Source organism: Symsagittifera roscoffensis, chromosome 5 (genome assembly GCF_963678635.1).
Source record: "Symsagittifera roscoffensis chromosome 5, txSymRosc1.1, whole genome shotgun sequence".
Lineage (NCBI taxonomy): Eukaryota > Metazoa > Xenacoelomorpha > Acoela > Convolutidae > Symsagittifera > Symsagittifera roscoffensis.
Genome location: NC_087066.1, coordinates 10295155 through 10317923, shown reverse-complemented (window position 1 = coordinate 10317923; position 22769 = coordinate 10295155). Strand labels below are relative to the sequence as shown.

The window sequence follows — 22769 nt, the reverse complement described above, 5'->3', positions numbered from 1 at the left end:
AAATTTTTTGAAAAAATCACAATAATCGTCGTATCTCGTACACTAAAAGGATTTGGGCATACATAATGGAGGCCAAACTCGGAAACTCTGAAAGACCCCTGACAACATCCCACTATTGGTTGAAAAAAAATTCTTAACAATTGCAAAATATGATATAGCTTAAACATGAAAAAAATCTTTCGTTAAACAGGCAAAAATATTACCTTAAAAAACTTTAAACGTGGCGAGATGGTGAAGCCAGAATTTTAATAAATAATAGATTTAATTTATCGATTTTAAAAAATCTAGCGTGTTGCTCCAAATTGGTACATTTCGAATGAAAAAAGAATTTTTCAAAAATTTAGTGTTGTTGCTGTTTCAAGAGTCGAAGCTGAGTCAAAACGTAGTCGAAAGGGAACTTTGTGCCACCCAATCTGCAAAAAAAGCATTTGGAAAATCAGCATTCTAGTGTTAGAGGACTTAGTGATTGGAATTTGATGAAACGGAGGTTCCAGAATATTCTAAATTTGAATATATATTTTTAAGTTTTGAATTGCGGAGCACCCCTAACAGCACGGGTGTTGGCTTACTGATTGAGTGGAAAAGGAAGTTTCTGCATCTGAGAACAGATCCGAGCCCCCTCCTGTGACATTCGACCAGAATGGCCAAAATACAATTTATGCAGGATTCGAATTTTGAGCAGTAAGCCTTCCGAGTTGATGATTTCGAAGGATTAGCGACGTTATTGGAACGTTTAGCCAAACGGTGAGGGCTAGAATATTCTAGTATTTTAAATTTTCAAAAATTCAAATGATGACGTCACATTTCTGAGAAATGCTGAAACGGCCATTTTAACAAAAAAGCGAGTAAAAAACAGAACAACTTTTATCTGCGATTGCGAACAGTACGAAAATCGAGATTAGAAAACGACAACGAACTACAGAATAGCAGAGAACGCTCCGAGTTGCAACTATTGTGCTGCTACAATAGTTGCAAGGCCGTTGCCAACAACGGTGAAGGGTGAGAACCAGCCTTCCGGATTAGCAAGAAATCAAGAGTAAGGAGCTTGATTCGGCGGATTCAAGAATCCGGAAGGGTCTCGGGACGGAAACTTTTGTTAACTCACATAAACTTTTAGCATCCTGTCATGTCCTGACTTGAATTTAACTGATATTTTGATTAGTTTTGACAAGGATGAGGTGCTAGGAGTTGGGGGAAAGGGTTGATCCATCTTCGATGGAGATGATGATTTTTATCTACTGAACAAAAACAATAGTAATATGATAAGTAGTAGCCCTGTTTTTAGGAGTGACCTCGTGGTCTGGGGATACTGAGACCCAGTCATGAGCTCACTATTTTTGCATGTAATTCAGTTAATTTGAGCGTTCTGGTCGAAGCCGGAGAGCAGTAACGTTTTTGTCGACCCGATGTAAGAAAGACCACCGAAAAGTACTGGCTTGGTAGAGACGGTGAAAAACATGCAAAGCTCTGTTTAGACGCTAGCCAGTCGTCTTAAGACTTAGTTTTGTTATCCGTCGATATGTATCTTCCGGGCGAATGTTACATGTATGTTTTTATGGCGCTCCTGGGTGTTATTCTTTTTTAACATCATGACCGGCAGAACCGTTAACGAGCACTCCGCGCCGAGCGGATGCTCACATTAACGCCCTTAATAGGCCTAAACCGCCGGGGCGGAAGGGTAGTTCGGAACGCGGAGGCCTTCCGAATTGCCGTGAATAGTTTTTTAACCTAGTTAAGACCGAAAATTCACGAACCAGGAAGGGTGGGGGGATCGGCCGTCCCCTCGTCCCCTGAGTGGTTGGTGACCAAAAACACTTAAAGATATAAGTAAAACCAAACAAAAAGTAGCATAGTACCCAAGAAAAACAAAAAACATAAAAAATAACCGAAAAAAACCAAAAACAGTAAAAAAATAAAAAATCAGTAGAAATCATCCCCCCCAGACAAGATGTGATTCAACCCCCCCGTTTGTTGTTGATAGATATATTGTTGTTACAGGCATTTATATCAGTCAGGATCGTTACGATCAATTTTGAGGCCCGTTTGTGAGGCTTGTACTGTAGGGTTATTTGAGCATTTAAGCACGTTAATGATAAATTGCGCTCAATCCGGAGGGGTCAACTGATTTGCGCTCAATTCGGAAGGGTCTTGGGTGAAGACCGATCCGGCAAGCAGTTCAAGGAGCAACAAGAAGGGGCTCAACGACAACAACAATCGACTGTTGGGTATCGTTAACAATTTTTGTATCCCTTTTGGTACAAAAAGTAAGATAGTAATCTGTGGGGGGCTCGACAGTGCTGCACTGTAGTGACCCTTCACCGAACTGCGAATATCCGAGTTAAGCACCTTAATTCGGATAATAAACAAACCCGGAGGGGTATAGTATTACTAATATTATTACTTATATAGCCTATATTAATAGTCTTATATCGTTTTTTAGTGAAAAACAACGAAAACAGACCGGTTTTTAGGGTCAAAATAGCGATATTTTGATTCCCCCACAAGTCGCGATTTTTGAGATATCGATATTTTTGAAACGGAAAAAAGCGCTAAGTTAGTGTGTTACATCGTAACTGCACTACTGTAATAGGTAGAACCGGTTAACTTTAGTTCGGAAGTGGTTGGAACTAGTTTGGTACAAAAAACCAAATTTTCCCATTTTTGATAGTAAGAAACACTATAAAATCAGAAAATTTTTTGAAATCTTTGAGTTAGGACAGTAAAAATAGTGGTTCGGACAACGTCCACTAGTGAATCCACGAGTTTTAAAACCCGCTACCCGAAAGCCTTCCGGGTTGCAGAGAAATCGAACATAACGTGTTTGATTTGGTGGATTCATCAATCCGGAGGGGTCCAGGTAGCATAGTTTTTCGCAAATTTTTTCTACAAAAGCGTTTTAAATCGGGTCTTTTGCATAGAACTAGAAGAGTATAGGCCTTCTGAGCTCGGATCAATAATTTTTAGGTCGAAAGGACCAGATTTGCGGAAAAAGTTAGGCGGAACCTATAAGAGAAGAAATTTTTTGAGTTTGGAAAAAAGACGTTTTGGTTAATAACTTTGGAACTACTGAGCATATCGAGTTGATCTTGGTACCAATAGATCAGAAATTAGCTGAGCTTACTAATAGGATCAGAAATTTTTCGGAAAAACGAGCGTGAAAATTTTTTGAGATTGTTTTTAGCAAATTACACAAATCCGGAGGGGTACACCCTTCACGTTTTATAAATTTTTCTGAAAAACCCTTATACCCCTACCAAAAGTTGATAGCGATTGAACTAAGTAATTTAGGACAGTTCTAGACAAAAAGGGAGGGCTGAAGGCACAAGACAACCATAATAGAGTCGAAATTAGGCAAGTGATAAGACCCTTCACCGTTAGTGTGAATTGTCAAATAAGTGCCTTAACTTCAATCCGGAGGGGTCTAGGAAAGGACCCTATACCCTTCCCAGTTAATTCAAACAGCATAAAAGCTACGCAGAACGTATCCGGAGGGGTACAAGCTGAAATTAGGAAAACTACAAAAAGCTACTTTGACAGAGCTAAGGGCTCCCAATCCGGAGGGGTCGAAATTTTTCAAAGTCAGAGGGGTCCGAATCCGGAGGGGTCTACTTTCAACAAAACCGGAGGGGTCCAAATCCGGAGGGGTCTGCTATTAACTAACTCGGAGGGGTCCAAACGCGGAGGGGTCCATATTCTGACAGTCCGGAAGGGTCCTATTTGTGCCAATCCGGAGGGGTATTATTTTATTAAGGACTTAGGTAAACGAAAGAAAGACTAAAAAGCGAGAGGTATTAGGTTAGTAATACACAGGCTAGGTATCAGTGACTGCACTGGTAACTTGCCTCTCAAAAAGAACCAGACTAATACAAAACAGGTCCGAACTCGGATATTCGCGACACTAAGTCTAAATTAAAAAGAGCGTGACTCATTGGTGTGGATTGAAACATAATACGTTTTTGGGAAAAGTGACTGCCCTGAGGATTTTAGTAGGTCTAGCTCGGGCAGTCCGAAGGCAGATAGGTAACACAGTACTCGGTGGGTGCAATAGACGCCCACTTGAGAAAATTACTGCCTTCAAAGTTTTGTCTGTTTGGTGCAGCACCAAGCAGGGAAAGCTTTTTCTTTAAAAGACAGGTTCGACTATTGTACTGCGACCGACTAAGAGTACAAGACACATACGTTTTTTTATATATACATTCATATTGTGTCAATATATATTTTTTGTTTTTGATTTTAAATCAACCTAAACTGTGCTTGATTGGGTAGTGACTACACTATCTTTTAAATTGACTGATAACATCATATTGTGCTAGTTTCCAGATCTTTGGACCGATAATCGGCTAGTGTGAATAAATTTTATACAAACTGTACTCTGACAACATACAGGGATTCGTGGTCACTATTTAATAGAATCTGGTGAAATTTATTGTGTTGTGTCATTATTATTGTTAATAAAACTATAAGGTCTCTAGCAATTGAGTCAAGAGTAGGCATAGGAAAGTGACAAATAAAGAATGAGTTTAGACAAGTCAAGGATACCAAAACGAGGTAGTAGCACTAGGAAATTCATACCTGAAAAGCAAAGAAAAACGATGACCGATCCTTTTGTGGATTGGATCAAGCGAACCCGGTCCGATAAAGAGGGGACGGTTTCAGGCAGAATGGTTGAAACGAGAAATCAAAAGACCTCAGAAGAGCGAAGAGAACTGTTAGAAGTGGAGGTCAATACGGACCATACCATGAACGACAACCAGGGAGTAAATGGACTGGAAGGGAGAGGCAGAAGACTGGCGAGTGAATCTACTCCGGTAGAACAAGGCCATGATTTTGCCACTTCCACCGGGACGTTGGATCGAGAGGAGATGTCGGAACTGTCCGACATCTCAACTGAAGTAACGGCAACTAGAAGATCTCCGACAGACAACACTATGATGGCAAGCGGAACTGGAAAACAAACAACCTCATCATCGTTCTCAGAAAGAATGAAGAACACCTTCGGAAACATCTTTCCATTCAGCATGGGAGGAGGAGCAGGAAACGATGGGGAGTCCCAGGAGGAAGAGGATGAAGAGGAGCAAGGGGACTTTGGATCTCAAGTCAGTCTCAATAGTTCGATCCAGGAGAGTGAGGCACACGTCGGAAGAGAGACTGGAACCATGGATAAATTTGGTGTAGTGACAACGATAAGCAAAGAGGCAAACACACCGGGCCAGTCGAAGGACTTCGCGATTAGGACAAGTTCGGAGCCACAACCTGAAGAGAGTAGAACCAGAGGGCTTGGCAACGCGTTAGCGGATCCTGAAATAGATAATGAAAAGACGTCAAGACAGAGAGTCAAGGCCCGGATCTCGACCAGCACGAAGCTACCTGGGACCGACAGAGTTACACCACCACTAGTGACGCCACTCATGGATAACGGGGCAGCACTAGAGGAAGCCTTAAACAACATAGTGGGCAGTTTAGGAGAACAAAATGAACAGATGTCGATAAGGATGAGTGAACTGGAAAGAGCAGTTCACATTGAAAGAGAAAGTCTGCGGGAAGAAATAAACCGCAACAGACAAGAAGTTGGCAGAAGCGAAAAACGCTTGAAAGAAAGAACGGACGAACATATGACGAGGAACTTGTCGCGAATGACAAGAGAGGCGGAACAGAGGGAGTTACGCTTAAGAGCCGACATGGAGAAGTTAAGAATTCAGCAAGAGCAGTCTCTTGGGTCTCTTGACACAAAGATAGATGCGATAATGGAGAGGCGAACTCAGGCTATCATGGATAGGTTGGACGGGCTACTAAGCAGCAAGAGTGGACCAAAAGAAGGAGAGCCGAACTCGGGAGGTCCCAGCAGGGAACCGAGGGTGAACTTCAATGAACATCAAAGGAGGAAGACGTATGGATCCACTAGAGGCAGGGGCAGTTCATCAGGCTATGCCACAAGGGGTAATACAGCATGGGGCCCGAACAGTAGAGCGAGTTCAACGGGGAACAGACAAACCTCGAACGAACGACCAACGCAAAGCACACATGCGACTGGGAGAAGCGATTCTGGCAACATGGGGCATACAAGCCCGAGGAGGAGTCACATGGGCCAAGCGGGAAACGCTCAAGGTGATTCGGATTGCAGGGATGCACCGCACACAGAGCCTTCGACAAGGTGTGAGGACACTCAAGCGGGACACTCAAGGGATGCTACGGCAATGGCCACAGCATTTGAACCCCTGAACAGGTCTTTGGAGACATTCCTGACGCGGTTATCTAGAACCAATGAACGCAGTGAAAAGTCCAGAAGAGTCTTTAAGAAGCCAAGATGCTACAAGGACGAATCTGATGGCTGTATTGATACCTGGATAGAGGTAATGAAGCTGCATTTCGAGGAAGAGGACTTGTCGGAGAGACAGGAATGCAGCGCGCTCACCAGCAACTTAGAAGGGGCAGCCCTGAACTGTGTCATGGCTAAGAAACAGTATCAACGTGACACTGCTGAGAAAATCTTCGAAATCTTGTTAAACCGTTTCGGATCAGGGGTGCAGGGGCACCAGGCGATGATGCGCTTCGAGAAACGGAGGCAACGAGAAGATGAAACAATAGACAAGTTTCTCGATGATTTGGAAATGCTGAGAAGACGCAGCCAACCGGATGAGTCAAACCGAAGGACGAACCTGGCCGTAGCCTCAAAATTCATCGATGGTGTGAAAAATGATGAACTTCGTACGATGCTAGCAACGCATTACACACCACTATCAACTAATGCGCCAACACCGGAGGAGTTGAGGCTCAAATCAAAAGAGTATCTTTTGTTGAAACCTCCTTCGAGATCTGGATATTACAAGAACAATTATGGCAATTTTAACAACGGACCAGCTAACCAAGGGAACAATTGGTACAAACCGAGGGATGATATGGACAAGAGACGTTCTTGTGCTAATTGCAGTTCAACAGACCATCATGTGTCAGCATGCCCAGCTTACAAACAAGGCATGAAAGCAATAGGCTTTAGCCTCGAGGACGAAGATGCGTCAGAGTTGGATCATGAGGATTTCATGAGAGGAGTAATTGCGAAATTTGGCCCGAGGTGTTTCTTTTGTAACTTGGAAGGTCATTTTAAATCAGATTGTCCGCAATTCTGGGATGCAGTAGCAGACATCAAGCATCCAAGGCATGAAGAAGCTTTGTCAGGAGTGAAAGCAAGCAAGGCTCGACTTTTGAGCGAAGCAGAGGCACGCAGGAAGGACAAACCTCAAGAGCTGGCGGCAAAGAAAATGCAAGCAGTAACAGAAGAAGCACGTGAACCGGAACCAGCAACTGCGGCCGATGACTTCAAGATTGATTATAAGGCAGCCGCAAAGGATGCTCTAAATAGAGTACAGCAGGAATTGGTGACGAAAGAGATCGAACAAAAAGTGAAACTTGAACTGGAAAATGAAAAGCTTCAGGAGCAACTGAATACCTTCGAGGCAACGGAGTTCGAAGAGACGAAAACACCAAGCAGTTTAGATATGAAACTTAAAGTGATCTCCGGTAAGAGGTTCGGCATGGCGCCGCAGGGAAAGAAGATACAGTCGATAATCTCAGTGGCTGGACACCAGGTAATAAGAAATTTGAGTGAACCATCAGAGTTCACTTTAATGCATTTGGACACATATGCAGATTATCTGAGGCAGGTGGAGCCACGCACTGAGTCGAGAGCTGTGCGAGCACTACTAACGACGGGTGGCCCTCGCATGAAGAAACTTCATGGACGCTACTTGGAGGTCTATGGGCCGTATCAAATAATGCTGAACGTGGATGGAATCAGCATCTACACCAGGACTTACATAACAACAGATGATGACCAAATGGGGCAGATCTATTTGGGTGAAGAGGAACTCAAAGTCCGCAGGATAGGCCATGACGCCATGATAGAACAAGACGCGGTACATATTGGATATGAAGCAGATGTGACAGCACACCTGCTTGACACCAACGGAACAAAAATCGGAGTCACAGGGCTTCTGGACACAGGCGCGGTGGTGAGTGTGATGCCGATAAAAACCTGGGAGAGAATGGGCTTCACGCGGGAAGATCTGATTCCTACGAATCTCCGACTAGCCGCTGCAAATCGAGGAGCTATCTACGTAGCCGGAAGAACACCGGTGACGGTCCTTCACATGGGAGGACGGAACCTTTGGATGAGCTTCCTGGTGGTAGAGAATCTGGACGACGCCGACCAATTCATCTTGGGCAGAGATTTTGTCAGGAACTTTGACGTGATGATTGACTTGAACAACGGTCTAATACGGATTAGAAACCCGGACCGAAAGTATGTTAAGAGACCAAATAATAGGATAATAACAGACGAGAATAAGGTACCAGTTTTTTTGGATAGAAAAGTAAAGTTACAACCAGGACAAGCTGTAGTAGCAATTTTTAGAATGAGAAATTTAAATTCGTTAAGTGATAGCAAACAGGTTTGCTTAGTACCGAATCCAAATAGTCAGAGTTCGGTGATTTTAGGCCGGAGCTTCTCGGTAACGCAAAACGGAGTGTGTGTCAGTGTGTTGTTGAACACACTGGACACCACGGTTTCAATCCAGCGTGGAAAGAAGCTTGGCTACGCCTTGCCGATGAGGACCGACTATGAGGAGACAGAAAACTCGAAGAAATATAGTGTGAAAGACTGTCCTTATCATGCAAATAAAGATAAAATCTTAAAGAGAATTAATGAATTAAAATCTATTCATAAATTGTTTTCAATGAAATCCGAAACGGACGACGGCTTATCAAGCTGCTCGAATTTTCCGGAACGCCCCTCGTCATATGAACTAGATTCTGACAAACCGGTTTTGCCAGAAATAAAACATTTAAAAGGAAAAATAGGTGAGGGAGATTTTGAAAAATTGCGGGACCTCCTAAATCGGAACGCCGAGGTATTTTCAAAACATAAGGCGGACATCGGTTGCTGTAATTTCGTCGAACACGAAATCGAACTAGAAGAGGGCGCCGTTCCCCATAGGGAAGGCGCAAGGCGAATGACGCCACATAAATCGGAAGCGTGCCGAGCGGAAATAGAAATGTTGCTTGAATACGACATGATAGAACCCTCGAAATCACCATGGGCTTGCGGAGTAGTAATGGCGAAAAAGAAAGGGGGGCAGCTTAGATTTTGTTGCGACTTTCGTTACTTGAACGCGGTAACGATTAAAGATGCGTACCCGATACCGCGAATAGACGAGAGCCTATCCAAACTTGGTGATGCAAAGTTCTTCACCACATTGGACTTGGGTTCTGCCTTCTGGCAGGTTCCTCTGCGAAAGAAGGACAGGGAGAAAACCGGATTCGCGTGCGAATTGGGGTTGTACCAGTGGAAGAGGATGCCCTTCGGCTTGTGCAATGCAACAGCAACCTTTCAAAGGCTGATGGCTCAGGCTTTGACAGGAGTGACCAAAAAGTACGGGAATCTCTTGATGTGCTACGTGGATGACGTAGTCATAGCGACACCAACCCTGGAGGATCACATTGATCGACTCGATGAGGTCTTCGGATGTATGAAAAGAGCAGGCTTGAAATGCAAACCATCGAAATGTGAAATCCTTAGGGATTCGATCAAGTACCTGGGAAGAATGGTGGACCGGCATGGTGTGAGGCCAGATCCAGAAGCAGTAGAGGCTGTGCTGACATGGAAAGCTCCTAGAACGGACACACAGCTCATGAGCTTCCTAGGGTTTGCCAATTACTACCGAGAATTCATAAAAGGATACGCGGACAAGGTGTACCCGATGCAGAAGCTGATGCGCAACAAAGGGAAAAAGTTCGAATGGAACGATGAGGCACAAGTTGCTTTCGAGAACATAAAGCGGGAACTGTGCGAAGCGCCAGTGCTGGGCATGCCTACAGAAAAGGGCATGTATGTTCTTGACACAGACGCATCGGTGGTGGCCATCTCAGGAATATTGCATCAAGAGCAAGAATGGAACGGAAGAACAGTCCTCCGTCCCATTGCATACGGCAGCAAGGTCTTGAGTGACACAGAGATGAAATATGGCGCACCGAAAGCAGAAATGTTTGCAGTAGTCACCTTCGTGGAAAAGTACCGTGCATACTTGGGGAGCGCTCCCTTCAAGTTACGCGTGGACAACAGAGCGTTATCCTGGTTGAAGACCTACTCGATGGATCAGAGTTATATTGGTAGATGGATAGTAAGATTGGATGGCTACCATATGATAATCGAACACAGGATGCGTGATAAACATCAGAATGCTGACAGTCTCAGCAAGAAAACTGAGTTCTATGAAAGATTGGAGCAGAAGCAGGCCAATCAGGCGGAAGTAAAGGAGGGATTCTCGTTTCTGGACAAAGAAACTTATGAAGCGCTTCCCTTAACGAGATGGTTGGATAAGTCTGGACATCCAATTCCGGGGCATCCTGAGTTACCTGTAGAGAAAGCAGCCGAGATAAAGATCCTGTCAAGGGAGGACCCGGTCCCCTTGGATTTGTTGCTGCGCTCGAACCTGGTCCAGCAAGAACTCTCTCGCATGAATATAAACAGCCTCTCATTATTGGATAAAACGGTGCAAGTCACACCACAAGTGATGCGGATACTGGGTGGATTGTTAGAAAGAGAAGTGACCAGAGATGACCCCGAGTGGACAGCAGCAGTGGCATCGCTAACAGTCAGTGAGAAAGTGAAGATCATGCCGTCCAGACAACAGCACGAAGAGAACAAGAGGGATTGTAGGACAATAGTTCAGCAACTAGTATCCTCAATACCCCAAGAGATTTTAACCAGTACTTCTTACGGACAGAAAGGACGGGAGAGCGGCAAGCAAAAGAAAACTGTCACCTTTGTAGACCGGGATAAAGAGGGTGGAGTTGTAAAACAAAATCTGCTGCAAGACTATTTGTCTGGGGAGAAGGATAAGGAGAAAAACCAGCGATCACAAGATCAACACCCGGGACAAGGAAATTTGTCCGGGGAGTCCGAGATAGACGAGAAAATTCCTGATGAGAAACAGGACCTAGAGAACAAAGTTTTGTCCGGGGAGTTCAGATGGATGCGAAGGAAATACGGACATGATCTGGAGGAGCGTGCAGTCTCCAGCACAACACCTTCGACGGATGATAAGTCAGAAAGCTCGAGAATGAACACCTATTCAGACAGGGATTCGACCTCGGGATCAGAACTGTCAGAACTGGCGATACACACGCTACTAGTGGAAACTCGGGCGAGAAACCTGGACAGAGAGGTGTACCAGGATCCTGACAGTGATCGCTACCTAATACCAAGCGAAAGAGTCTTTGACAACGCAGCGGATGACTTAGAAACGATAGCGGTATCGAAACGTTCGATAAGCCTGTTGCCGCAGAAAGAGGTAGTCAGGACTGATCTTCAGCCGTTTCAACAAGAAACACAACCGTTGGCGAAGATTTGGTGCGTTAAGATGGAAGAAGACACACATCAGCCCAACGAGCTGAACAGTCAGATGAGAGTCATGAAGACGTACTTGAAGGCGAGATACAGACTCTCGGACCTTCTAAGGGCGCAGAGAAATGATCGCATGACAAGCAACCTAAAAAGGTGGATAGAAAACGGTGCACCTGACAAAGGTGATCTGGAAGAAGACAGCTATAGGATCCTGAGACAATACTTCATGCAGAAGGAGGGGAGATTATATCTGAACAAGGACGGGATCGTGGCTTGCAGGAGAAGAGAAGAAGACAAGGTCTTATACAAATATAACGCGATAGTGTTGCCGCAACTCTATCAGACAGAACTATTATTCAGGTCGCATGATCAGATGGGCCATCAAGGGATCGACAAAGTGTATCAGAGGATCCTGAAGCGCTTTGAGTGGCCTGGGATGAAAAAGGCATGCGAGAAATGGGTGACAGCATGTCTGTCATGCCAACAGGTCAAGGATCCTAGGAAGTTGCGATTTCCTTTACAATCAATTGAGTCGTCTGAATTCAACGAGGTGGTGCAGGTAGATCACCAGAAGATATGCATGACAGACAGCGGTTACAACCAAGTCTTGGTCATGATAGATCACTTCACGAAGTATGCAGAGGCCGTGCCCTGCATAACTGCCTCGGCGGAAGAGACATGCGACCACCTGATCAATACGTGGATAGCAAGACATGGATGTCCAATGACGTTTCAATCGGACAATGGAACGGCTTTCGTAGGCGAGCTTACGAAAGAGCTTATGAGACGGTCACAAGTCGCTCAGGCTCACTCCACGACATACCACCCTCAGACGAATGGCTTAGTGGAAAGACAGAATAGGACGTTAGTGTCGATGCTGAGGGTATATTGTTCCAGGTACATGACCGATTGGGACAGATACCTTCCACAGGTGATGGGAGCTTATAATAGCACGCAACACTCCACCACTGGAGTCAGTCCACACATGATGCTGACGGGACACGAGAAGTTTTTACCCTTGACATTCTTCTACCCAGAGTATGAGGGAAAGAAAACATCCCCACAGGTCTACGTGAGGGATGTGATCAGACGCCAACAGGAGTTGAACGACTTGTGTAGACGAAACACTCAGCAGGCACAGGCAAGGCAGAGGAAAAGATTCGACAAGAAAGCAGCTGGTGCAAAGGCTTACTCGGTGGGAGACTACGTATGGGTATTTCAGAACGTTATACCACCGAAAGGGACGAAAAAGCTTCTGAAGAAGTGGAGGGGACCCTTCATGATTACAGAGGTGCACCAAGAGGGACGCTTTTATAGACTGAGTACTGGCCGAGCCGCCCACTACGAGAACATCAAGCCACACAATCCATCGACAGAAGACTGGTGTATACCTGCAGACATGGAAGAAGGGGATTATCTAATGATGGATCCTGCTTGTGAGGTCAATGAAAAAGGCACCAGGGAGAAGAACGATGGAAACGAAGTCGTAGAGGAAGGTACGGATACACCATTGGACCTGGATCCAAACGAACAGATCGAAGCGGACGATGAAACCTTGCCCTACGCAGAGGAAGATTGGCAGGATTCCGAACAGACAGAGGTTCCCAAGAACATGGAACCAGATCTTCCGTTCACGATGCAGACTCGTCAGAAAGACGGGACGAGACTAAGAAAGAAATACAATCCTTACGGTGACGACTTTGTAGTGGATAGGATAGATCTAAAGAAAATAGTGGAGGAAGTAGTGGGTTTAGAGGAAATAACAGTGTCACAGGACATTGACATAGTCGATGATCACAACGATGAGTGGGTTGACGACTGGTCGAAACCCGAGGTGGAGTTCGACGATGAGCAACAGCAGTCAAATGAACAAGACCTGACGAACCTGCGTGTCTTAGAGTGGCTGAACGAAATGACATCAGACCCTGAAAAGACCAGCGTTACGATTCAAGACGTAGATCGCGAAAGCGCGAAATACATTAAGACCGAACGAGATGATCCTTCCTGGGCTGCCCAGGAAGGACAACTTCTCATTCCAGCTTCTAATCTTGACTTAATACCCGGTATGCGATCGACGGGGACGCCGATGGATATTTTTGTCCGGGGAGTGGGGGTAGGACTTACCCACACTGAAAACTTGATAAAAAATTTGAGAATAGCAAGAGAAACAGGAAACTTAGAAGCAGAAACAGGTGAAGAACCTAAGAAACCTGACATAGGCAGGGTAGTTGAGTCATATTTTAATTTACCAAATGAATATTCTAGTAACATAATACTAACTGACAGTGATTTCATACTCACAAACAGAACATGTGCGGTAGCTATCACCGCAGACATGAGTTTTAGGACGGCGCTAGCGGAAGATTTTAAGAGGGAATATAAAAACGTGGAATTCCTTTGGAAGCAAAGACCAGGGATAGGGGGCGTAGCAGCCTTACCCCCGGCGGTGTCGCAGATAACGGGAAAGTACTTGTGCTTCTTGGTAACGAGGGCGACGGAGAAGTAGCACGTGGGCCCAGAAAACCTAGTCTTGTCTTTGACGAGGCTGAGGGACTTCCTTGTGGAAATGGACGTGAAGGAGCTCTCGCTTCCAGTGTACGATCCAAATAGAGGAAGACTGCATCCTCGTGAATTGTACGCGCTTGTACACGTGATATTCTCTGATACGAACATACAAGTATATCTACATAAGAAATATTACTTAAGTATAGGCTGAGTGATGTGCGAGAGGGTGTTAGGCCAAAGACTAAGTTGTGTGTAATATGTGAGAGGTGCGTTATGTTATGTTATGTGTTAGGTTATTAAGATCATGGGTAAGTAGGGGTTAGTGACCATGAACAACTAAATGACGATCTTGGGAATAGATCCAAAGTTTGGACTGTCCAATCTTAGGTCGAATTCCAAAATTTTAGAAACCAATTGATTTTAATAAATTTTAGGATAAATATCTTTTTATCTGAACTGTCTTTAAGCTAATTTTAACGATGTATGTTAAGGTGAAATTGACAAGTGTGACATTCGTGATTTCTTTTCTAGATCCTGATTGATCATTTAATTGCTCACTTGAGTCAAAACTTGAAATCGAAATCAAATCAAACTTGGAAAGAACAGTATGGACAATTTCAACCTGGATGAATTGATGGACCTGGCAGAGGCATATGTAGGACCGATGGTAGATGCGATCTATCGTCGGCTGATCGAACGAGACTTCGCTCTGGAGGACCCAGAGGTGGTCATGTGGCTGACCGCCCTGATTAACATCTTGGGGCACGACAACCGTGGGGACCGCCCCACGGAAGTCCTGTTGATGGCAGCATATGGAGAAAGAGGAGTACTAGACCGCCCGAACATGAGAGTGATGAGGTGGAGAAACGGGGCTCTCTCAGGGAGTGACTTGGCGAATGAGCCTGGGTTGGGAAGTTCTAGGACTTACCAACCAGGTGAGATGCCAATGCCCTCCAAGCCCAAACCTGGGCTGACGAGAATGCATCGGGAGATGAACAGCGAGGCGACCTCGTCTGGTTCACCACTGAGAGCAGCTGTGCCACCAAAAGGGGCGAAAGTAACACAGAAGGTTCAGACGAACCAAACCATACAAGATCTGGACGAGATGAACGATCAGTTGAGAAGTACGAAGAAGGAGTTAGACGATATGACGAAGACCATGCTGGCGATGGAGGAAGACCGGGACATGTGGAGAAAGTTGTTTGAAGACTGCAACAAAAAGCAGGGTCAAGAGATCGAACGCTTAAGGCAGGAATACAAAGAGCGATCGGAGCAGGTGGCGTTGACGACGTCCATTGAGAAAATGATACCTGCAAGGGATATTCCTCGTGGGCAGTCCCCGATGGAGCTCTTGACACCTCGAGAAATGAGTCAAACAACGGAGACACGGCTTCCAGCAGAGACGAACCGAGTAACAATCCCGGATCCTAGTGACACCTTGGGTGATCCCGTCGTAGAACAGACAGTGAGAAAACTGATAGAGACCGCTGGACGATTGGTCGCTAACAAGAATGCACCAGGTTCTGGGGTGACTGCACCCTATGGAACGATTGACGATACGGGCAGAGTACAACTCTCCCAGACAGTAATCAGACAAAGGATGAGTAACGTGACACCACTCATGGGGAACTCGAGAATCCCAGAGAGGAAAGTAAGGAAGATGCCAGCGAAGAAAGTGTCTCGTGTAATAGACGTGCAGAAGAATAATCAATTGAAGTATAGTTTCACGGGAGTTCCGGAGACAGATCCGAGAGCCTGCTTCAATCGAGCTACCTGGAGCCCGGCTGTGAACCTGCAGCAACCACCACTCGGGACATCTCACCTGATATTGGGAGACAGCTTAGTCAGAGTGCTGTCGAATTTGAGGACCTCATGGGTCACCACGGTGATGGCCTTTGGAGGCGCGACGATTGCCCAATTATATCGCATGGTGGAGCTGATGAATCCAGGGAAGATACCCAATGTGATGATCTTAGTTGGGACGAATGACATCTCCAGAGGATCAGATGAGCAGGAAGCACTGTGGGAAGCGATGATGGTGTGTTTGTTTACTACTCTCTGGCAGAAGTTCAGTTGCGCGGTACTGACCGTTTGCACGGTGCCAATGAACACAAGAAGCCTGACAGCATCAGGAAGAAGGCACAACGAGGGAGTCATGAGATGGAACAACATCTTGAGAAACCTAGCAAATCGAAACGCCGGAAGAATGATCCTCATGGACATTGAACATGAATTGAGAGCCATGGATCAAGCCAGACTGGCCACAGATGGCATCCACTTCGACAGTGTCGAAGGACAAGCTTGGTTGAATCGAGTCTTCCAAGAACGGTTGGATGAGCTGGAAGCAGAACTCTTTGACACAGGAGTGCTGAAGGAAGAGGGAACGGTGAGTGATACGGTGATCACCACCTTTGTGCCTCCTAACCTGGAAACACGCTTGGGTACGGTCCCAGCCGCCATAAATTACCGGCAACAAAGCTCCAGTGAACCAGGTCGAAGAACAGACGTACAAGATCGGTTGGGAGAAGCACCGATGAGGAGGACAATCCATCCTAGGAAAAGGATAGGACCTGTCAACCAACCAATCGAGGAAGTAGCAGGCACATCCAGATCGGACACTAGATCGGAGACGACGAGTACCAGTCGAGAGGAGAGACCGAGCAGAGGCTCATTGATGTGGTCGCGATCCATACCGTCTCCTTGGCATATATACAAAGAAGAACTAATGAAGCTGGACCTACAGAGAGTGAGCTTCATCGAAGATGCAAGGAGGATGCTGAATGGAGCGACGCTATCCGTCAGCAGATTGTACTCGATAACCGGCGTAGACTGGTTGATAGCCGCTAGCATAAATTTCAGCTCCACGACGGCCTTGAGATTTGCCGACTTGGAGGGACTGCCCTCCAACAACACAATAGGACCTGTGAATGCAAGACCGTTGCAAGATGTGAGATTGAACCATGATGAGAGGAATCGTGAAGAAAGGCCAGGAAGATTCCTGACGGCGAGAGCGCCGATTGGACAACACGTGAAGATATTTAGGCAATTGACGACACCACCTGGTCATGTGAAGGAGAGAGTGTACCCAAAACTAGTGAACCAAGATGGTGATGCCCAGAGATATGGCGGATTGACAGCGATAAAGAAAGATGAGACCATCTTCGCCGCCTACGACAAAGCAGAGATGAGAAAGGCCAAAATCATGGTAGTAGCGAATTCAGAGTTCGTGTACACCTCTAAGTCTTTGTTTTGGCCGGACGTCATAATGCTGGCCGCAGTTGACCTAGACCTATTGCAATCAGTGTCATTGGCTATAGGGGTACAAAGGCAGACAGAAATGAACCCGATAACGATTGTGTTTGCTGGCATCAATGACCATCTACACAGTAGAGGTTTTCTGAGCAGGCTCAGAGATCCTGCAACAGCAGAAAACGCAGTATGGCCCGCGATAAAAGACATCCTGGAGTCAATGGGTGAAGTGGTAGACGCGACAAAGGAGGGATCATTCAACAAAGTGACATTGAGAGTAGTATTTGCGTTGTCTCCGGGATATGCATATCTCCCGGATGAACTGAAATTTGTGTATGCAATGGTAGCCTTACTTTCGGAGGGAAAATATGATGTGATCATATCAGCCCCGAATCGCATGATAGAAATGGAGAACCTGAGGCCACTTAAGGCTGAACTGCCTGCAGTATGGTCAGATATCTCAAACGCGATGAGAGGGTTCAAGGACCACGCGCTACACATGTTGGTGTTGGACGAGGTGCTGGGGTTGGAACTGTCCAACTTCAGTCGGCAACTCAAACTGAAACCAGGAATAGATGACGACCATCGAGTGATCACGGCGATGTCCAACGACTTGTGGTTCCGAGCAATGGAAGTGGCGAGTGAAGACACGAGAAGAAAGAATTCACTGGAGACGAGAGCTCATCTGGAAGCGATGGTGCTGAGAACCAAGCCGGAAGCAAACCAGTGGCTACACCTGAATCCGAGAGTAGCGGCATTGGGTGCAGATGCTTTTCAGCAAGGCCCAGTAATGATCACTAAGATACACGCCTACTTGTGGAAGGAGGTGAACCTGGCGGAAAATGCCGGAGAAAAGACAGCTGAGTTCGTGAACAGAATGTGTCAGATTACTCTGGAAACCTTCTGGACCCAGGAAGTGAAAGGACAGGAGGGATTTGAAAGGACAGACAGCATGCTAGAAGGGTTGGGAGCCGGATGGACCGCGTCCTTCTTGGCAAAAGTCTACCCGAAAGTCTCGCACTACTTGATAAAGGAATTCCTCCAAGCGGTAGTGAAAGTATCGATAGTGGAATTAATAGCCCTGTTCGTGACATTTGGGGCGGAGAATTTCGTGAAAGGACCGGTGATACTGCTTACGGATGGAATACAGAACCTGCGACTAGATGGACTTCTGACATTGATCGCAATAACCCACGGAAACTTGGGAGGACTGATGAAACTGGCACGTTGTCCAGAGCAGATGAAAGAGAGAGTGAGGAATCTGGATATGAAGAAATCCACAGACTCGTGGAACAAAATAAGAGACCTGAGACACACTCTTATCCAGTATCTCTTGCAGCAAAATCGCTTTGGAACCGGAGAAGACGAAACAATTGATAGAGGGGAAGATGTTAGACGACATGTTGGAGGCATGCCGCTATTAACAGATCTGAGCTTGGCTATGAGGACCGATCCCTTGGCGCTGATCAGAGGAGTCACGGAGTTCGTGACAGTGATCTATGGACCAGCAGTCACCTTTGCGTTCCCTGACGTTAAAGTGGAAGCATATAGGAGGTCGGTGTTGCACTTGAACCTCATATCGGCAGTGGACGGTAGTACACTGAACTGGTGTGAGCAGCACGCATTGCGAGAGCTCATGAGTGAAGATCTGTTATTTGCGAAAATATCGGAGCCAGAGATGACAGTCATCAATTTTGACGATCACTTCTGTGACCGCATGGGAGAAGTAGAAAGAGGGCACATCGAGGTGTTTCCAAAGCTTTGGAATCTGAGGCCCTATGACAAAACGAATGGCGAAATGACCAGAGTGCCTCGTCTCACAGCAGCGTATCACAAGGTGAGAGAAGAGACGAAGGACTGGGGCGATTACAAGAAGCTACCCGAAGCAATCCCTGAATTCCCTCTGATAAGAAGGATGTTGCTCGGAGCAGTCTCCGTAGTACAAACTCCTAGGTTGAGAGCATTCGAAACCAATGAAAGGAGAGTAGGGAATTTCTCGGCGACGATGGATCCATACTTCGTGGGGAGAAATGCCGCCGTGTTACAGTACACACGATTTGCGTACACGGATCAAGCGACGAGAAGGCGAATAAGCAACGCTGCTACTCCCAAGCCTGAAGGATTTGATGAGGAATGGAGGGGACTAGGCTTAGCTCCAATGAGGATGAGAGGCAGGACTGAATTGCCTGAAGCCTCAGTAATCCTGACCAGTGTGAGAAAAGAGATGAAAGCTGCGGGAGTATTGCAGACGAGAATTTTCCTAGCACCCTTCGGCTGCGAAGAAATCAAAGTGGTCCATGGAGAAGAGGAAGATAAATCAGCCGGTACATTGCTCATACCGAGATTCCAGGAAGAAGCTGACAATGACAAACAAGGACCATCGAACTCGAATAGGGACAAGTCAGAAGGAGATGACGGACAGGGTGGAAACCGTCAGACTGAAGAACCCATGCAACAAGATCAAGCTGGTGGGGAGGACGACAGGGCATCGACAGGAGGAACATCCAGCCTGGATTTCAATATCTTCAGTGATCTTGAGAATAATGCAGACACGTTGGAAACGACTGAGCCAGCGGATGAAGGCATCTCGACACTGGAACCTCCGTCAGCCTTTGAGGAGATGAAACGGAATTTGCCGGAGAGCAGCTCTCCTGGCAATACAAGAAATAACGATCAGAGAATCCTCATGGAATCACCTCGGAGGAGAAGAATAGAGGCCTCAGCCAGAGTACCTTTCTTGGGAACGCTACCCGAAGAAGAATGGGAAGTACATCACCGAGACCACGAGAGTAGGACGGGATGTAAGCTGGACAGAGTGGCGTTCATGGAAGAAGTCTGGACTGTGATTCAGAGCTATGGGACCCAGTCCATTCTCAAAACAGGTCTCAATCAACCCTTGATGAGAGAAGTACTTGACAAGCTTGATGAGTGTGAAGGGAGACTGAGTGAGTTATTGATCGACTCAGCCACTGATGAGAGTGAAGCGAATTCTCCCATCAAGATGACACCGCAGGACAATGAAGGAGAGGTGGTGTACCTGTCAAGGACCAGGAGAGGAACGATGCGATCGAAAATGGTGATCGATAAAATCAATGCGATGAAAATGAAGTTAGGCAGCAGAGTGATGCCGAGGAGGATTGGAAAGACGAAAGTGGATTCGGAAATATCGATGAAAGCTGGTAACTCAGCGAAAAGAAAACGAGTCGAGGAAGTCATGGATTTGGGGCAAGGTGATTATCAATTGTCTGGCACAGATAGAATATTAACTGATATAGCGATGGTGCCACCCATTCTCATGGCGGGGATAAAGTCAACCGGCTATAAATCCAAAAGGAGTGACCGCACTCTGACTGGAGCAACTTTAGAAATGGAAATACTCAGTCAATGTGGAGAGAGTAAAATGAGGGACTTCAAACCATCTCCCATGAATCATGGAAAAGGGAGTGTTGCAGGACAACTGACACCAGTGGAATACAACCGACTAACAGTGTCGGAGACAGTGTCGATAGATGAACCCACCGGTGGATACATGGAGATGTTGGAATACCGGAACTCGGCTAGAGGGTATGTAGTGGCCCTGGAAGACGAAAAAGCCATGGAGGGTTATCTGGAAATGATGTTTCAAGGCACCACCCTCAAGCAGAAGGCGTATGGAACTTTGGCGTCGTCTGACGTAGAGGCGGAGACGATCGAGCAGTTAGTGAGCCTTCCATGGAAAGCAGTAGTATTGAGGTATTTCGAAGAAGAAATGAGGACTACGCCAAGAATACATGCTCTCGTGGCAGTACCTTACGTAAGGACAGAATTACAACTCAGGCTCGCCTGGTGCATGATGGGACTGACTCACGAAGAATATGATTCGGAAGAAAGGAAGAGATCAAAGGAGGAAAAAGTTTTCCTTATGACGAATCTGAGGGATCTGATAGTCCAGGAGGGAGCAGCAGTAGCGTGTGCAAAGCGGAGAGACGCTCTCTGTTTCATTCGATTCCTGATAGAGCAGATCTCAGTACCTGCATTAAGCACTTGTGTTAAAATGTTGAAGGAAGGCGATGAGCGAACGAAAGCCATGTTCTTACTAGCAATGCTGGATATGCAGCAAAGTAAACCGATGAGGGTGAACATGAAAGAACCTGAAGAATTGGAACCCATGAAAAAGATAGACGAGATCAGGAGATTCTCAAACAAGGAGTTGAGGCTCACTAAAGAATCTATGGGAGCATTGCCGAAATCCAGTGAATACTGTGGACCGATCAAGAAGAAGTCATATAGCTATGTATCCGGGATCATAGGGATAGCGTACAATCCTTTCCTGAGTGAAGACATACGTGATTGCTTCTTTGATTATGAGCAGGCGGTGTTACTAAGGTTCTGGACGTCCAGAATTGTAACGACTAAGAGCGTTAACAATCCACAGGCCAAATTGGGATTGGTCTTGGAAGAAGAGGTAACTGCACCTTCAGTACCAAAATCCGACAAGAGAGTGGAATTTGGGTTGGGATTCTCAGATGAATTACTGAGAACGAGCTTGATGGCAGTGTGGGAATTGATGAAGCCATCATGGTGTCCTAGTCCCAACGCTGACTCAATATTACGGGCGACACAAGACATACAGAGGGAACTGAATGCGGACTGTAACCTGCGTGACCTCAACATCATATATAATGTGATGATAACAGCCTCTAAGAGCAACGGAGAAGATAGAGTGGAGTTGCCTGGCTGGGGACCAGAAGACTGGGTCAAACCTGGTAGCTGTCTGGCGGAAGTCTGTGGACTAGAGGGTCACGTTTGTGGAAGTCTAGACTGTGTGAAAACCCTGGAGAAACAACACAAGCAGTTGACAGTATTGTTTGGAAATGTAGTGATGAAAGCAAGAACGGAAACGGAACTGATAGTAGATTGCCATGGAGGAACCGATGTGAATCTAGTGACAGCACTAGGATTCTACAGCATGTTTGGTTCTTTAGAGTCACTATTGAATCTAGAAGAGAAACATGAGATGGTCACAGCCATCAGCGTAGAAGTATTCCCAGGAGTTCTGCAGACTGAGCAGAAGTATATAGGAAAATGGAGGGAAGCAATCGAAACGGAGATGAACATCAGACACAGCGAAACTTATTGTAGACCATCAGGAGCACGATATTTGGTGGGTTCAACGTTGGCTCCAATGTGCAAGAGCAGATACCCTGTACATTTCGTGGCTGTGGACGTGAAGAGTACAAGAACGATCGTGGATCAAGCTTTCTCAGTGCCAAAGTGCGTGAGATTGGCGAGAATGTCTGAAAAGTCTTACGAGTTACTATGTAAGATGTTCTCAGCAGTCCCAGAGAGAACCAAAGAGGAGTTGGAGTCAATACTAGGAAAGAAGTTCATGGGATATGTGAGCGGGAACTTCAGTGACTTTGAAAAACAGAAACAGAGAGGATCAACTGTCACAGATTACAATGCAGTAGATGAGAATGATGAAATCCACCGAGTGATGATGGAAGTGGAACCATTGCTGGAAGCTTCAGGAAAACGCAATTGGAGGAGCATCATGTTAACACATGACGAGTTTCCTTGCCACTGCTTGCTGCAGACCTGGTGGTATCCCAAGCGTAGTAATTTGGTGTTGATCTGG

The 22769-nt window shown here is 46.0% G+C and overlaps 1 protein-coding gene across 1 annotated transcript in view; it reads right to left on the bottom strand.

Moving 5' to 3' along the window:
* LOC134845699 (cleavage and polyadenylation specificity factor subunit 4-like) overlaps positions 1 to 22769 on the bottom strand; it is a 373809-nt gene that overhangs the window by 35035 nt on the left and 316005 nt on the right. The window lies entirely within an intron of this gene.